The sequence below is a fragment of the Fragaria vesca genome, linkage group LG5 (genome assembly GCF_000184155.1).
Source record: "Fragaria vesca subsp. vesca linkage group LG5, FraVesHawaii_1.0, whole genome shotgun sequence".
Classification (NCBI taxonomy): domain Eukaryota; kingdom Viridiplantae; phylum Streptophyta; class Magnoliopsida; order Rosales; family Rosaceae; genus Fragaria; species Fragaria vesca.
This window is the reverse complement of record NC_020495.1, coordinates 2,459,196-2,477,285: the sequence shown is the minus strand read 5'-3', so window position 1 is coordinate 2,477,285 and position 18,090 is coordinate 2,459,196. Positions and strand designations below refer to the sequence as shown.

At 40.6% G+C, this 18,090-nt stretch overlaps 2 pseudogenes across 1 annotated transcript in view; one reads left to right on the top strand and one right to left on the bottom strand.

Annotated features, from left to right (window-relative positions):
- Window positions 1-7,079: 7,079 nt before the first annotated feature.
- On the top strand, window positions 7,080-17,376 carry LOC101306926 (annotated as a pseudogene).
- Window positions 17,377-17,941: 565 nt separating this feature from the next.
- The window catches only part of LOC101306638, a 1,954-nt pseudogene continuing 1,805 nt past the window's right edge, over window positions 17,942-18,090 (bottom strand). The window contains exon 5 of the transcript XR_184792.1: window positions 17,942-17,950. The product of XR_184792.1 is annotated as an anthocyanidin reductase-like (transcript). The remainder of the gene's footprint in view (window positions 17,951-18,090) is intronic.

Sequence of the window (18,090 nt, the reverse complement as noted above, 5' to 3'; positions counted from 1 at the left end):
GTTATGTTAGGCAATGCACCAGTGTCTTGGAAAACTAAGAAGCAAACTACAGTGTCTCGATCCAGTGTTGAAGCTGGGTATCGTTCCATGGCTACAATGAGTTGTGAAGTCACATGGCTTAGAAGATTACTTAATGACTTGTGTGTCAAGCAACTGCAGCCTAGCTATTAAGCTATACTGTGACAATCAAGCAGCTCTCCATATAGCTACGAATTCGATATTCCATGAGTGTACAAAACATATCGAGATTGATTGCCATGTTGTTAGAGAGAAGATTCAAAGAGGTATGATTAAACCTATGCACGTTTGAACTAAAGAACAGCCAGCAGACCTCTTTACTAAACCACTTGAATCTGTGCAGTTTGGATCATTACTTGGCAAGTTGGGTGTCATCAACATCCATTCCAACTTGAGGGGGAGTATTAAAGCAAATGATCTGATTATATCGCATAGCCTCAGTTAGTTGATACTATCTTTAATGATAGAATCCTAGATTGATTGTAATTAGTTACTTACCTAGTACAATAAGGGTTAGCAAACCCTACAAGGGTTTTGTATGTATAAATACCAATGTATATCGAATACAGTAAATAAGAACTTTAGCTTCTTCTCAATACAAGTTTCATTAGAAACTTCATTCATGTAGAGAGAAGAAAACATTATAGCGAGATGTAGTGTATTTCAAGTTTTCAATAATATTTTCTAATTAATATAGACATCTTTTGGTAATTTAGTATACTTAAACTTTTTGATGTTAGACATATAAAAAAAGGTATGTGTATTTAGTATTTAAGGGGGGTGTATTGCATTTGGATTCATACAGAGTTATTTTTAATCAATTGACTTTTTTGAAAAAGTCTACAGACTCTTTAAAAAGTTCATAGACTTTCATTGATTTCTTAAAACCATAGATTTTTTAATTATAGACTTTCACTGATTTCTGAAATCTACAGATTTCATATGAATGACTTATGTAGATTTCTTAATACTTACAGAGTTACAGGAAATGAACAAAAAATAAAGATGCAATGACAAACACATAATGACACCGATTATAAGTTGAGTGTTCATCTATCTAATTTCGATGCATACATTTATAATATTTGATTGAAATACATAAACATAGGTAACAAAAAAAATTATATTAACTTAACAACACGCATAGTACGTAAACCAAAAACACATATTATAAAGTGGGACATTAGATGTTCACAAGTTTAATTCATGTACGCTAATATAATAATAAATGATCATGTAGTTCTAATATCAATAGTTAGTAGATAATATTTTAGGTTATCGAGGATTCCAAGCATTACAATTGAAATACAACAAAATATTAACATTCAAAAAACATTGAAAAGAATAGGTAGAATAGAACATTGATAGCACAAAATATTATAAAATAAAATATAAAAAAAGATGATGTATTGTAGGATCAACATATTCACATGTAAAGAGAAAGTCTGTCATAGACTTTTCCAAATCTTTGCTCTAGTGGATGGAAAAATATTGGAGTTTGGTGTGTGTAATTTACACTACAAAGTCCACAATTATCCATGAGTTATTAATTCCATAAGTATGAATGATATTTTGAATACATCTAAACTTCTATTCATTTCAAAAAGTCTTAATTGAATACCCCTGAATTTTGGTGGAATTCATAATGATTTTTTAAAATCTAGTTGAATACACCCAGACTTTGATGGACTTTTAAAAATCTGTATTGAATACACCTAGACTTTCAAATTCCATAGACTTCTTTAAAACTTCCACTAATTCCATATACAATACACCCCCCTAAGAGTGTGTGAATAAAATTTCTCAATACAATATTATTTCTATGATTTTGTTTCGAAACATTATTGGCTAAAAAAATTTACATACAAGAGAGGAATTTAGCCTAGACCACATTTCATTCCTAGATTCGCCACTGGATTTAAGGGAGGAGAAGAGCGTAGGATGAAGACATGCAGGGTTTAATTTTTGTTGAAATCAAATTGGCAAAGAAACAACGGGAGTGAGCGATGAAATTCTCTTATCTGAAACCCTGAATGTCTTCGTGGATTGTCACTTTGTCAGCGTCTTTGAAATCTTTAAAGTAAGACTGTATGAGTCTTTTTTCTTGGTCGAACTTTGAAGTACGAGACTATGAGGGAGGAAACATATAAGAGAGACGAAAGGGAAGAGGGTGGGAGATGTGTCCATGTTCTCTTTAATTTCTAGACGTCATAAAACATATTTGATATATTGGCCCTAATGTTTGGGCTTAAGGATGTAATTGGGTCTGAGAGGATGGTGCCATGGTGGGACTTTTAATCCATTAAAGTAGTCCATTACTCTATTAATTGTTAATTGATAATTATGGTTAATAATTAGTTTGATTCTTATTTTTTTAGATATATATATATATATATATATATATATATATATATATGAGAAATGTTATTCACATACTCTTAAATGCTAAATATACAAACCTTTTTCAAAGAAGAATATTACCGGACTAGTCCTTTCTCTTTCTCTCTCTTTCTTGAGCGAAAACAGAGCTGGGGTTTTTGCTGCCGAGATTTACATCGGGACAAAATTACAGTTCGTTCCATTGTTTACGACGAGATCGTTCTCGACATATGTTATCTTTGGTGGCACGGTGTGGTGCCTGGTGGAATCAAGCAATAGCTGGTCTATGCAAGATGGAAGATGAGTTGGGTCAATTGATGCAGCGACTTTCGTTAACAGAGGAGGTGGTGATGCCGGATGAGATTGACAAGTGGAAGCTGAAGAGGTTCTTGTTGGTAGGTAGGCTTCTTACAACTAAGTCATACAAAAAGGAAGTGTTGATGTCGACAATGAACGCGTTGTGGACTCCGAAGAAAAACCCTAGTGGAAGTTCACAAGTGCATGGTTTTACATTAGAAGGTAGCGACAGTGTGGTATTCTCGTTCTCGAGAGAGTATGATCGAAACAGGGTGTTGCGGGGGTGTCCGTGGCATTTTAAGAAAGCTTTGTTTGCGGTGACTGCAACAGATGGGAGAGAAGACTTGTTACGGGTTTCGCTTCGTTGACAATTTTTCTGGATCCGAGCATGGGGGGTGCCGCCTTTGGATATGGTGGAGGAGACGGGACGAAGAATTGGAGATGCTATTGGTCGATTTGCTAGGATGGGAGGGGATGAATATGGATATGGTTTGTTCTTGGGTTCTTGGGTCCTAGTTGATACCTCTAAACCACTTAGGAGGATGGTGATAGTTCGCCTCCTGAGGAAGGTAAGGCCCTCTCATTTTGAAATCGATTATGTTCGACTGCCGGCGTTCTGTTAGTTTTGTGGTTTACTTTCGCATGGCTCCAGTCATTGTGCTGAACATCAGAGGGGAATAATCTCTGATAGTCAGTATGATAAGTTCTTATGTGCTGAGAAACATGATTTATGGCTTTCTGGGAAGTTGCAAAAGAGGAGAGTCCTCCGGATTCTGGGTGGTTATGGTGCCGTTATGGGTTGTATGAGTCTCCGAAGAAAGGGTGGAAAATGCAAGCGCCTGAATTGACTTTGTCAGGGGTGGTTAGAACGAGGCATGAGTGGGAGGAGGATGCTCAGTCTGTGCTGGAGGGAGACGCAATGGAGGTCGATCCGGGGGGCGAAGGCGTGAATGTGGCTATGAAGCAGCGGCGTTTGACCCACGATTCAGTGCTGCAATTATCAAATGTCAATAATAATCTTCGGCATATCTCTTTTAACCCGGTGACAAATGAGGAAGTAGCTTTGATGGATTATGAAAAAAAATCAGAGATGGGAGCAGATTATGGAAAAAAAATCAGAGATGGGAGCAGGTTTGATGACAGGAAAGTTGAGTGGAGTAGGAGAGGTGGATTCGATTTTGATTGCTGAGGTGATCAAGGAGGATATCGTGAGTAAGGAAGTTTTGATTAATAGTGAGGAGGGATTTCAGGGAGCGGGTGGAGGGAAAGTTTTGAATGCCCTAGTTTTGGAAGAGTCCACGGATTCTTTGTTGGGCCAAGTTGGTGGGCTTGAGAGTGAGGCTGGTTTGGAGGTGGATAGTGGGGCCATTGGGTTGGGGGAGATCCAAGAATGTAGTACTGGGCCGACTTTGTCTCTTCGGTCACAGAGGGGTCACACGGAGGCCGGTTTGACCCCTGTTTCTCCTAGGCCTGCTGGGAATTCAGAGAAGAATAAGAAGAGTAGTTCCAAAAAAGGCTTTATGCTAGGGTTTCGAGCAAGAAGAAGCAGGAAACAAGCAGAGTGTCAAGAGAAGGCAAGTTCTTTGAGCCCCGAACGTGCTCCAAACCGTTCGTCCGTGATGGGTCCGGTTTCGACCCATCACGCACAATGAATATTTTATGTTGGAACTGCCAAGGAATTGGGAATCCTTGGACAGTTCAAGGGCTCAAGGGGATTCTATCCCTAAATGTTCTCAAACTAGTTTTTCTCAGTGAAACTAGATGTACGGAGGGAGAGATGGTGAGAATTCAGAGACAGTTAGGTTTTAAGCGGAGTATTGCAGTTGATTGTAAATTTGTCCCAATGAAGCATGATAAGGGAATAAGAAGAGCATGTGGTTTGTGTCTTTTATGGAGTGATGAGTTGGAGGTGGAGTTGCAGTCTTTCTCGGAGAGTCATATAGATGTAGTTATTGGTGCAGCTTCTGATTCTTTGAGATGGAGATTTACTGGGCTTTACGGTCAGCCGAAAGTAAAGAACATGTATTTGTCGTGGTCGCTTCTATGTCTCTTAGTTTGCATGGGAATATGCCTTGGGTGGTGGGGGGTGATTTTAACGAAGTTACTTCGAGGGAGGATAAGGAGGGAGGAGTTTTGCGTAAATTGAGACAAATTGAATGCTTAATAAGTGCGCTAGAGTTCTGCCAGTTAGGTGAGTTAAAGTTTTCAGGTCCCCGTTTCACTTGGCAGGGGAACAGAGCAGGTCATGTTATCAAGACTAGATTGGACAGATTTGTTTCGTCTGAAAGTTGAAGCACTTTGTTCCCTGCGTCAAGAGTTATTCATTTTAACCCTAGTGAATCAGACCATCTTCCGATTATATTAGAGGTGAGGGAGGTGAGAACACGACACAAGAAGAGAGGTAGAGGTTTCAGATTTGATGATCGTTAGGCACAAGATTAGGAATGCAGAGAGTTGGTTGCTGAGAATTGGGAAGGTGGGTCTGGTTCAAACTCCTTTCTGAGAGTCTGTGATAAGATAAGGAAAACAAGGGGTGCCCTAGAAAAATGGAGTTCAACTAAATTTGGGAGTCTGAGACGTGAAATAGAAGAAACCCGGTCAAAATTAGCCTCTTTTTATGACGTAGGGAATTCTTAGACCACTGAACTTCGTTTACAATTGGAGGGTCATCTCAGCTCTCTACTTCAACAAGAGATGACTTTCTAGAAGCAGAGAGCAAAGAAGTTCTGGTTGAAGGATGGCGATGCAAACACAAAGTTTTTTCATCAATCTGCCTTGGATAGGAAGCGAGTGAACACGATAACGGGGTTGTTTGATGAGGAAGGGAGGTGGTGTCAAACTGATCAACTTCTAGAAAGGGTCGTGGTGCAGTACTTTGAGGGACTGTTTAAATCGTCAAAGCCTCGAAATTTTGATCAGATGATGGAGTCTATCCAGTGTGTTATTTCTGATGAGATCAATGCAAGTTTGACCAGAGAGATAGAGGGGGAGGAGATTTACAGTGCCCTAAAGCAAATGCAACCTTCAAAATCATCGGGTCCTGATGGCTTCTCTCTCTGCTTTTATCAGACCTTTTGGGGAATAGTTGGCGCTGACATAATTGTTGCAGTGAAGTGTTTTCTAGCCTCAAAGGATCAGATGGCATCTATATATAGGACTTACGTGACTTTGATTCCGAAGGTTCCTGTCCCAAATTACATGAGTCAATTGCGTCCTATCAGCCTCTGCAATGTTCTTTATAAAATTGGGTCCAAGGTTCTTGCCAATAGGCTGAAGCCGATCATGGATAGGATTATCTCACCTTTCCAAGGAGCTTTTGTTCCAGGAAGGTTAATTTTTGATAACTCAATCCTGGCTTTTGAAATTGTTCATTGCATGAAGAGGAGAAGAAGTGGTAAGAAGGGTTTTTGTGCGCTTAAACTCGACATGAGCAAAGCGTATGATAGGGTGGAATGGTTGTTTTTGGAGAAAATAATGAGGAGACTAGGGTTATGTGATGTGTGGGTGCGTCAAATTCTAAGGTGTGTGTCAACAGCCTCATACTACTTTTTATTAAATGGTACTCCTCGAGGGCTGCTTTATTCGAGAAGGGGGCTCCGTTAGGGAGATGCGTTGTCGCCATATTTATTTTTGTTCTGTGGAGAAGCATTCTCAAGGTTAATTTGTAGAGAAGAAGAACGAGGTTGAATGAGGGGTATGGAGGTATGCAAAGGTGCTCCGAGTATCTCCCATTTATTTTTTGCAGACAACTCTTTTATTTTTTGTCGAGCAGAGACAATGGATTGTGTAAGTTTGCAAGGGGTTTTGAAGGCATATGAGATGGTTTCAGGACAACAAATTAACCTCTAGAAGAGTGCCATTTCTTTTAGTAAAAATGTTTCCCTGGAAGAGTAGGAGAGGTTGGCGGATTTGATTGGGGTTCGGAGAGTTGACAAACCTGATAAATATTTGGGGGTGCCAGTGGAAGTCAGCTATTCGAAGGAGGAAGCGTTTGGATATTTGGTCGAGAGAGTTAAACAGAGAACTTAGGGTTGGAGAGAGAACTTCTTAGTGCCGCAGGGAAGGAGATTATGATCAAGGCAGTTACTCAAGCTATTCCCACCTATGTAATGAATTGTTTTGAACTTCCTAGATATTTGTGTGATAACATGCACAGACTTATGGCTAGCTTTTGGTGGGGTGATTCAGAGGATAAGAGCAAGATCCATTGGCTCTCATGGGAAAAGACGTGTGCAGCAAAGAAGGAAGGAGGGCTCAGTTTTAAGGAAATGCATGTTTACGTACAACTTAGCCCTCCTAGCGAAACAAGGATGGCGTATTATGCAATGCCCGGATACTCTACTGTCAAGGGTCCAAAAAGCTAAGTACTTCCCAAATTCATATTTATGAAGTCGGAGCTAAAGGCAGGGGCATCATACACATGGAGGAGCATTCTGGCAGGAAGACGAGTTTTAGAGAAGGGAATGAGATTTCAGGTTGGTACTGGCAATGATATCTCGGTCTGGTATGATAGATGGATCCCTATCCCTTATGGGTTTAAACCATACTCGGTACCTATGGAGGGTCTCGAAGACCTGAGAGTGGCAGATTTAATAGACCCTGATGATCGAGTCTGGCATCTTCATCTCCTGCAGGAGATGTTTTCTGAACATGAGGTTGAAGCTATTTTGAAGATTCCATTGAGTTTGAGAAATCTGGTTGATCGTCTTGTTTGGCACTATGATAAAAGTGGTCGTTACAATGTCAAAAGTGGCTACTGGGCTTGGATATCGATCAGTACCGCTCCAACTGTTGCTTCGTCTTCTTCTAGTTTAGTGGGAGGTAAGTTAGCTAATTATTGGAATTCTTTATGGAAGCTTCATATGCCGGCTAAGGTCAATGATAAATAGTCTTGGGTTCACGTCCAAAACCAATTGACAATGGATGGAATGACCCAAACTCTTATAAACCCACAGACAATGTCTCATATTCCCGATGAGGGATTGATATCTCAACACGCCTCCGCACGTGTAGCCAATTTTCAAGCCATACACGTGGACAACTATTTGGGGTGACGTGGAGTTCGTGTGGCCTTTGGGCTTCACACGTAGACGTAGGTAACCCGCTCTGATACCATGATAAATTAGTCTTAGGTTCACATTTAAAACCAATTGACAATGGATAGAATGGCCCAAACCCTTATAAACCCACAGGCTAGGTCACATATTCCCGATGTGGGATTGATATCTCAACAGTCAAGGTCTTCTCCTGGAAGTTGTTGCGTGAAATCATCCCCACAAGAGTGGCGTTAGTGAAGAGGCATGTACAAGTTCAAGAGGTTGAGTGTCTTCTGTGTGGTGTTGATGTAGAGACAAGTGCTCATTTGTTCAAAGATTGTACAAAAAAAGTGTTGGCGCTTAGGTTATCTGAAGGATGTCATCCCATCAATCTCTACTGGGTTCTTAACCAAGTGGGTTTGGCTTTCTATGGATGCTTTGGACAACGATCAACAAGCTATTTTCTTCTCTAGCTTGTGGGCGGTGTGGACAGAACGAAATAAGGTATTGTTTTTGTACAATCCCGGACAGGGCTGTAAAAGCCGAAGGCGTATCCGTTGGGTGATAATCTTTCTTCCTGATGACCTATGAATAAAATGATGACCGGGGGCTTCCAGTTTTTCCTCCTCCGATGGTTAAGTCAGAATTTATAGTTGAAGTGTAATTATTAACGTAAGTAATGATATCTAACAAGCTGGTGGCTAGGCCGTATTTATGGCCCAGCGTGGGTTATTTCTATTTGCACATCGATGTGGGACAAGTGTCTTTGCTGCTGTTTCAAATATAGATCTCTCCTATGCCTTCTGCAATTGTTCCCAGCCCCTCGTCGCCACCAAGTTTGAGCCCGGCCCATCCTGCTTGTGGACGGGAACTTTAGGATGGCCTCGGTTATCTTGGTCATGGTGGAATGTCTGCTAGTTTACGGGTTTGGGAGGTTGTTTTACGTACAACCGACTATAAGTCCCCCCAAGTTCTCATTCAAGACACATCTTGAGTGGGGACTTGTTAAAATAAGCTCGTAGACCAGTATATTTCCAATGGGCTCCCGCCCGTAGTCCCCCCATGTTCGGACTCATGACGTGGGTTGAACGGGTGTTACATTCCATGGACAAGGGTAGCGAGCTCTTACCATAACCTGTGTTGCTACTCGAGTGACGGGGTGTTAACGTCGTCAGTGGTTTATCAAGCCACTTGCTCCGTTTTTAAAGAGAAGATATACATGTCCTCATGGGCTCCCTAGTTATTTGAATTACCCTGGGTGGAACGATATCGGTGATACTCACCCAAGATATGAATTTCACTTGGTGGAATGCTCTCGATGATACTCGTTCGAGATACGAATTTCACTCTTTCACTAGGTGGAATGATCTCGGTGATACTCGCCCGAGATATGAATTTAATGTTTCTATACAATCCCGGACGGGGCTGCAGAAGCAGAAGGCGTATCCGTTGGGTGATAATTTTTCTTTCTGATGACCTGTGAATAAAAGGATGACCAGGGGCTTCCGGTCTTTCCTCCTCCGATGGTTAAGTCAGAATTTATAGCTGAAGTGTAATTACTAACGTAATTAATGATACCTGAAAAGCTTGTGGCTGGGTTGTATTTATGGCCCAACGTGGGTTATTTCTATTTGCAAATCGATATGGGACAAGTGTTTTTGCTACTGTTTCAAATATAGATCTCTCTTATGCCTTCTACAATTGTTCCCAGCCCCTCGTCGCCACCGTTGAGCCCGGCTCATTCTGCTTGTGGACGGGAACTTTAGGACGGCCTCGATTGTCTTGGTCATGGTGGAATGCATGTTGGTTTACGGGCTTGGGAGGTTGTTTTACGTACACCCGACTACAGGTACTATGGAACCATACTCCTTTTAATCCCTATTTTGTTTCTCAATGGGTTGTTCAGTTCTTAGGTGAGTATAAAAGAGTACAGGAGCGAGTTGAGGTGAAGATGAAGAGAGGGAAGACGAAGTGGGAGCGCCTGCCGAGTGGGAGGTTGAAACTTAATATAGATATAGATGGGGCTTTTAATGGCTCTTCTGGTTGTGGAGGAATATGGGTAGTTGTTCGAAATGAGAATGGTGTGGGAATCGCAGCTGTGGCAAGACCATTTAAGCATGCTCACTCCGCTTTGTAAGATTGGTGTATTTGTATTCTTTTGCTTCTGCAGTTGGTGTAGTTGAATTTCTGTTCATAGTATCAGGTTGCTGGTTTCTTATCCGAAGACATGATATTGTAGCTCCGGCCTTGCACGTCGTCAGATTTCAAGTCATTTCAGAATGTACCTCTATTTCGAGCTCAAGAAGGCAACTGAAAACTTTAAGGAAGAGTTAGGAAGAGGAGCTTCTGGGGCTGTATACAAGGGTCTTTTAGAAGACAAAAGAGTTGTAGCTGTTAATGTAGAATATTTGTAAATATTTACTTTCCTTGTATGTGTAGGTTAAATATTTTGTATAGATGTAGGAGATATTTTTCCTATTAGCGAGTTCACATGTTCCTTAGTGAGCTCGATTCAAAGTATGATCAAGTCCGTGGTGAGATCCTTCGCAAAGACCCAAAATTCACCTTGGAGCAAAGTTATGCCTATGTTCAAAGGTGTATTCTGATCGTCAAGTTAAGGGAAATGCCTCTGAGTCTTCTGTTATGGTTGTCCAACGCAAACAAGGACCTCCTCTAGGCTTCTCAAATAATGCTCTACCACGTAGCTTCCCAGCAAAATCGAATCCCTATGCAAACATCAAGTGTCCAGTTTGTGGAGACTTGGGTCATAGCAAGCAACGATGCTATGAATATGAAGTCATCGGTTACCCAGATTGGTGGGATTTCACAAGAAAACCCCGAAAGAATCAAGCAAATGCTGCCTTAACTACTACAGATGAAGAGCAACCATCCACCAATGTCGCACAAATAGGTATGACCGGTAAGGTATCTAGGAATAATTCTTGGATTATTGATTCAGGGGTGTTAGACCACATGGTTAATGATCTTAGTCTCTTGAAAAAATTTAAACCTTCCACTCAAAATATTGTCTCTACTGCTGATAATACTCCAACTCTGGTCACCGGAGAAGGAAGGCTCTATTGTCTTCTCCAACACATTAACCCTTGATTCTGTTTTAGTTGTCCCATCATTAGCATACAATCTTCTCTCAGTTGGCCAAATCATTCAAGCATTATCATGTATTGTGACTTTTTATCCCTCGTTTTGTATGTTTCAGGACATTCTAACTTGGCGGGTTCTTAGTTGTGGTACTAGAAAGGAAAAACTTTACTACCTGGATCTGACAGAACAACGAGAGCAACAATTATTAGGACAAGTGAATCAGATCAATGGAGTAGAGAATGCAAAGGCAACAATATGGTTATGGCACAAGCGATTGGGACATCTATCTTTTGGTTATCTTAAGAAACTACAACCCCATTTATTTTCAAATGTTAGTGATTCAGAATTTTGTTGTGATGTATGTGAATTGGCTAAAAGCCACCGGATTTCATATTCCCCTAGTCTTAATAAAAGTCTTATTCCGTTCATGAAAATTCATTCTGATGTTTGGGGACCTGCCAAGATCCCTACTCATTCTAGAGCTCGATATTATGTGACTTTTATTGATGATTGTACTCAAATGACTTGGGTGTCTCTCTTGAACAAGAAGAGCGAGGTTTGTTTCTTGTTCAAATTTCTTGTTCAAAGAATTTCACAAGATTGTGTCTACATAGTATCAACAAGCTATTCGAGTTTTTCAATCTGATAATGGCGGAGAGTATGTTAATGGTCCTATGCAAGAATTTATGCAAGCTCATGGAATTTGACATCAGACTACAAATTCCTATACTCCTCAACATAATGGATTGGCAGAGCGGAAGAATCGTCAGTTGCTTGAAGTTGTCCGCGCATCCTTATTTGGCATGAATGTACCTCTTGAATATTGGGGAGAAGCTTTGAAGTTTGTTGCCTATCTCATTAATCGTACTCCCTCTTGGGTGATCGAATTTCAAAGTCCTCTACAGCAGCTCCAACATCTTCTTTTCGTACCATCATTGCCTAACTTGAAGCCCCAAGTTTTCGGATGCGTTGTATATGTTCATGTTCCCAAGCCGTAAAGAAGCAAACTTGATCCTCGTGCCAAACGGTGTATTTTTCTTGGGTATGTCGAGTTCCAGAAAGCCTATCAGTGTTATGATCCTCTCACCGACACCATTCATGTATCCCTGGACGTTTCTTTTCGCGAATTTGAACCTTACTATTCAATGGGAGTCTCCGAGTCTTCCCTTCAGGGGAGCGAATAGGAGAAGGAAATTCTTGACAATTATTTGAGTTTGAAGAATTTGAAGAATTAGAAGCGTTGGAGTCTAGATTCGGAGTCGGGGGAGCCACGAATAATCCGAAGAAAGAGACAGAATGTGAACAGCCATCAGTCACATCACCATCACCAAGTGGTGGACTACGTGATGCAAAGCCCATGTTGCATGACACAGAGCTGAGTGTGGGACACGCTGGCAAGCCGACCCAGGATGAGCCGAGCCGACCAAGCCAAGTTCGTCCAGACATTGATACAAGGACCATAGGCGAGCCGAGCTAGTCTTCCCCTTGCTGACACGCGAACACCATCAGTTGGTGGTACTGACACGGCCCCTAATCCCTTGCTGACACGTGTGGCTTTTGCACATCAAAAGGCAACAGTCACGGATCCCACAAATTTGACAAAAAATTATCCCGAAAGTGCTTCGTCAGATGTTTTCCCTTTCTCAACACCATCAATTGAAGAATCCGCCGCGAATGTCCCTGCTCAGGTACTTTTAAATTCAAATCAATTATCTGAGGTAGATAATATTGTGTCTAGAAAATCACAGAGGGTTACAAAAGGTATTCCAAAGAAACAATATGAACCTGATATCAAAGTCAAGGCTAAGTATCTTGTAGCCAATTACATGTCTAACCATAGGTTGTCCGAGTCACACGCCCTTGTCATTAATCAATTATCCAGTGTTTCTATTCCTAGTAGTGTACGGGATGCAATGGCGGATCCCAAATGGACTCAAGCGATGAACGAAAAACTAGAGGCATTACAAAAAAACTTGACTTGAGATATTGTGCCTAAACCAGCTGAGAAGAAGACCGTTGGATGTCGTTGGGTAATCACCGTAAAGTTGAAAGCATATGGGAGTATTGACAGGTATAAAGCACGGTTGGTTGCCATGGGATACACCCAGCGGTATGGCATTGATTATGAAGAAACGTTTCCGCCTGTAGCAAAGATCAACACTGTACGAATCTTGATTTCACTTGCAGCAATTAAAGATTGGCCTCTGTGACAGTTTGATGTGAAGAATACTTTCCTCAATGGAAACTTAGAGGAAGAGGTGTATATGGACATGCCACTAGGAGTCAAAAGTAGACCGTGCGATGCCGACAAGGTTTGTAAGTTGAAGAAGTCCTTATATGGTTTGAAGCAATCTCATAGAGCTTGGTTTAGAAGATTCTCCAAATCAATGAAGATGTTTGGTTATAGACAAAGTAACTCGGATCACACTTTGTTCATCAAGCGTAGTCAGGATACGTTGATGATATGATTGTCACAAGGGATGACTCAAAGGAGATGGAGGCTCTACAAAAGTATCTTTCAAAGGAGTTTGAGATGAAGGATCTTGGACAGTTGAAGTACTTTCTTGGAATTGAAGTTGCAAGGTCAAAGCAGGGGATTTCTTTGTCCCAACGTAAGTATGTACTTGATTTGTTAGCTAAGACTGGAATGTTTGATTGCAAACCGGTTGAGACACCAATTGAGATGAACCACAACCTCGCCATCTATCCGGATCAAGTCCCGACTGATAAAGAAAGGTATCAACGACTAGTAGGGAGACTTATTTATCTTTCTCATACCAGACCTGATATTGCTTATGTTTATGTTGTGAGTGTGGGTAGTCAATTTATGCATTATCCCAGTGAAGAGCATATGGATGTAGTGTACCGTATTCTGAAGTATCTTAAGATGGCATGTCACATCCCAACCCGTAAATTTTTACCTTATTTACTAGTTTGGTTTTAATAAGAATTTTACCGACTCCGTCAATGAATTTATAGTTTATTTGGTCCCTAGAGGGGTTTTGAGGGACGATTATTTCGGAGGAATTATTCGTAGGAGAAAATGTGACGACGGTAAAAATGGTTAAATTTTGGCTAGTAAAAGGTAATTTTTATTAGGGTATTTTTTATTGGGGTGTTTTATGTTATGAACTGTGGGTATTAAAGAGTGGCCGGGTCACATTTTAGTGGGAAAAGCCCACTCTCTCTTTCTCTTCTCTCCCTCTTCCCCGAGCCCTCTCCCCGCCAGACTTCTAGCCACTCGTCCGCCGCCGTCTGGCCACCTGAGACCGCTGCTCCAGTCTCGATCGGTCGGCCTCCAACCCAGCTCCCATCCTAGACCGGTGAGAGCTCCCCTAGCACCGCCGTAAGGGAGAGTTGCCGCTCGAAAGTCCCGACTGCCCAAAGCTCTCCGTCGCTGAAACTTCCTCCTCCGGCCATCAATCCGGGCAAGGCTTACATGGTTTTGAAGGCCTTCAACCCAGTTGCCTTGCCCTAGGAGGACTCGGTCCAGTTTGCTTCAGGTGAGGAGAACCGGTGAGTGGAAGTTCTAGGGCTTCTTGTGATGTTTTTGTTCGATTGACCTAGTTAGGCTTGGAATTGGTGTTTGTGCTAGTTAGGAAAGTTGTAGAGGGGGTTGAGAGGAATCTGCTGTTAAAATTTGGTAGGCATTGGAGGTCGCTGGAATAGGCCTCCGGCCGCCGCTGTTTAGGGGATTTTAATGGTTTTAGATTGGTTATATTAAGGGGACTTATTGATGTGAATTTTAGAATTGTTGAAGGAGTTTTGGATAGGTTTGAGATTTTTTCAAAAATTGGTCAATTTGGCGGTTCTTGGGGTAGAATCCGACCGTTAGATTTTCCTTATTATTGTTTTAGAATGTTGAAATAAATGAAATAAGGCTATGGTTAGATTTTGGCGTGAATCCGATAAGCTTAACCTTAGAAAGGGTAGTGGGTTAGGCGGAAGTGTTTTGGGTTATATATTTAAGTATTATTTATTTTGAAATTGAAGTGTGGTCTTAAGCATGGTTTTTGTGCCAGGATTTGAGGAGACCTCACTTGAGTGACGATTTGGATTTTGTCGGGCTTATGCTAGAGTTGTGAGTGGACTTTTGTTTTAAATAATATGCATGCTATGGTTCATGGATGAACAATTAATTTTGTTGGAGCATTTGACGTCATTTTAATTTTGACGATTTTATTTCTCTTGGAGAGTTACCGAAAATGGGATTTTCGGTGAATATAAATATGTATTTATGAGGAGCGTATGTATATAAATGCTAGGTAGCCATATGTGTCTGTTCACCTTAATGGCGTAGCATATAGCCGCATTATGGTGTGACGTGAGCGTAGTAGCCCTATATGAGTGTTTAATTCATATAGGGGGTATGGACACATATTTATACACCCGTCTGTCCACCTTAATGGCGTAGTGTAGCGCCGTATTAAGGCGTGACGTGAGCGTTAGACGCGAGCGTAGTAGCCCCATATAAATCCATAAAATTTATATAGGGAGTATGGACGTGTGTAAATACATACATATATATTATAGAGCTTGAGAGGCTCGATGTTTTTCTGAATTGAAAGTTTTATCGTTTGAGGCATGCATTCGCTTTTCTTCGAAAATTAAATTGGGAAAGCATAAAGATATTTATTTCTCGTTTCTTTTAAATTTACTTTTGTCCACTCACTCTAACATTTTCAAATGTTTTCCCCTGGGCCATTCGTTTTAAAAATGCCCAGTTTGTAGGATTGCATAGTTAAGGTCGGTCATACATGGAGACGAGGCATAATCAATAGCATAGCTTCCGCTCATTTATATATTTTTAGTTCATTTCTCCTCTAATAGAGTTGCTCTGAACCTGTGATTGTTAGTTGTGAGTTTTTATTATTAAAATTAGTAAATAAATGGGGAGATGTGTTTTGAGGAGCACGAAGGCTCCAGAGTTATAGATGGATTCTTTTGAAGTGTATGCAGGTATTATTAGGAAGGGTTGTCTATTTTCAAGGAAAGTTATGCCGAATTTTCCATAAATTTTCCTTGGAGGTGGTCCCCGCAGGATTTACTTCGAGTTTCAGGATGAAATTCGGGGTGGGTCCTGACATGGCACCTGGCAAAGATTTGTTGTTCGAAAAGAAATGTGAATTGGAAGTTGTAGGATACACCGATGCTGATTGGGCTGGTGATAAGACAGACAGACGATCTACATCTGGGTATTTTACATTTGTTGGAGGAAACCTTGTAACTTGGCGTGGTAAGAAGCAGAAGGTTGTTGGCAGGTCAAATGCTGAAGCAGAATTTCGAGGTATGGCACATGGAGTTTGTGAGATGTTATGGATTCGAAATGTGTTGAAAGAATTGGGTTTTAAACTCAAACAACCTATGGACTTGCGTTGTGATAACACGTCTGCAATTGAAATTGCTCATAATCATGTTCAACATGACCAGACCAAGCATGTGGAGGTAGATCGTGATTTTATCAAGGAAAACTTGGACATGAAAATAATCTGTTTCCCTTTCGTCTATACAGAAGACCAATTGGCAGATGTTCTTACGAAAGGAGTGTCAAGGAATGTGTTTGACAACTCGGTTGGCAAGTTAGGCATGATTGATATCTATGCACCAACTTGAGGGGGAGTGTAGAATATTTGTAAATATTTACTTTCCTTGTATGTGTAGGTTAAATATTTTATATAGATGTAGGAGATATTTTTCCAATTAGCACTACAATTGTATCTTTATATAAACCTCCAATATGGAGAAGAATATATATCGAAGCATTCCAAATCGTATTAAATCCTTATTTTTTACTGTTAAGAAACTGGGAGATATAATCATGGAGAGGATATGTTCTGGACAGAAGTAACCACAATCGGGAAGATCCTAGTACGAATATGGGGATACTGTTCTGAAAATAAACATAGGCTGCTGATCACTGAGTACATTGAAAATGGATCGTTGGACAAGCAGTTGTTCCCTCCATGTTTTCTTGCATGGAAAGAAAGGTTTAAAGTTGCAATGGGAACAGCTAAAGGTTTGGCCTATCTTCACCATGAGTGTCTAGAGTGGGTTATACACTGTGATGTTAAGCCTGAAAAATGTACTCCTAGACAATGATTTTGAGCCAAAGATTTCAGATTTTGGGCTTTCAAAGTTATCGCAGAGAGGCAGTCGCGGTTCACATTTCTCTCAAATGAGAGGAACAAAAGGGTATATGGCTCCAGAGTGGGTTTCTAACCTTCCAATCACTGCAAAAGTTGATGTGTACAGTTATGGAGTTTTGATTCTAGAGATTGTGAAGGGCATTCGGCTCTCGAATTGGGTGGTAGAGGAGGATGAAGAGATAGAAACAGAGCTGACTAGGTTTGTCAGGGTAGCAAAACACAGAATTCAATGTGGAGAAGAGTCATGGATAGAGGATATGTTGGATCCAAGATTGGATGGTGTATACAGCAGGAGCCAAGCAGCAAAGATGGTTGAGATTGGCATTTCTTGTGTGGAGGAAGATAGGTCTAAAAGACCAACAATGGACGCAGTAGTACGAATGTTGCTAGAATGTTGAAGGTGGACTCTTTATATTCCTTCTCCAAAAATAAAGGAGCACTTAAGCTGCAGACTGTAGATTTCTTTTTCTTAGTTTTGTTATTACTAAATGTTTTTCTATTGTTGCTTTAGTTTACTTGAAATTTCTTTGTAATATCTGTAACAGAAGTTTCTGTAGCTATGATCTCTTATCTCAATTATGAGAGTTGAGATTAAAGTTAAAACTAAAAAGCCTCCCTGTTTTAAAGTAGTATGGATTCAATTGTGGTACGTTTGCTTATGAATAACAAACCATTAGATTCAATGAATCAAGTTTAGCTAGAAAATACACTGTATGTTTAGAATAATCAAGTTACCTTCTGAATCAAACGGTCATTTTACTTCATCTCTGATGACAAATTTGATGATACTGGATCATTGCACTGTTGAATTGCCAGGATTAAACTACTTGAGAAAAAGGGCTCCCATTTAACTTCTTTGCCCATGCTACACTGTCATCTAGTATCTCCTTGATGCCATACTTGTACTCAAACCCCATCTTCTTCAGCTTACTGAAATCACTCTTGCTTCCTTCTTCAGGCCCTTCAATCAATCTGAAATGAATTCAACAAAACCAAGAAAACTTTAAATATTCATGCATAAATTATGAGTACTAAAACCATGTTGAATCCCTTACTCTTTATGTATCTTGTATTCTGGGTAAGTTTCTTGGAAGTATATTGCAATTTCTTTG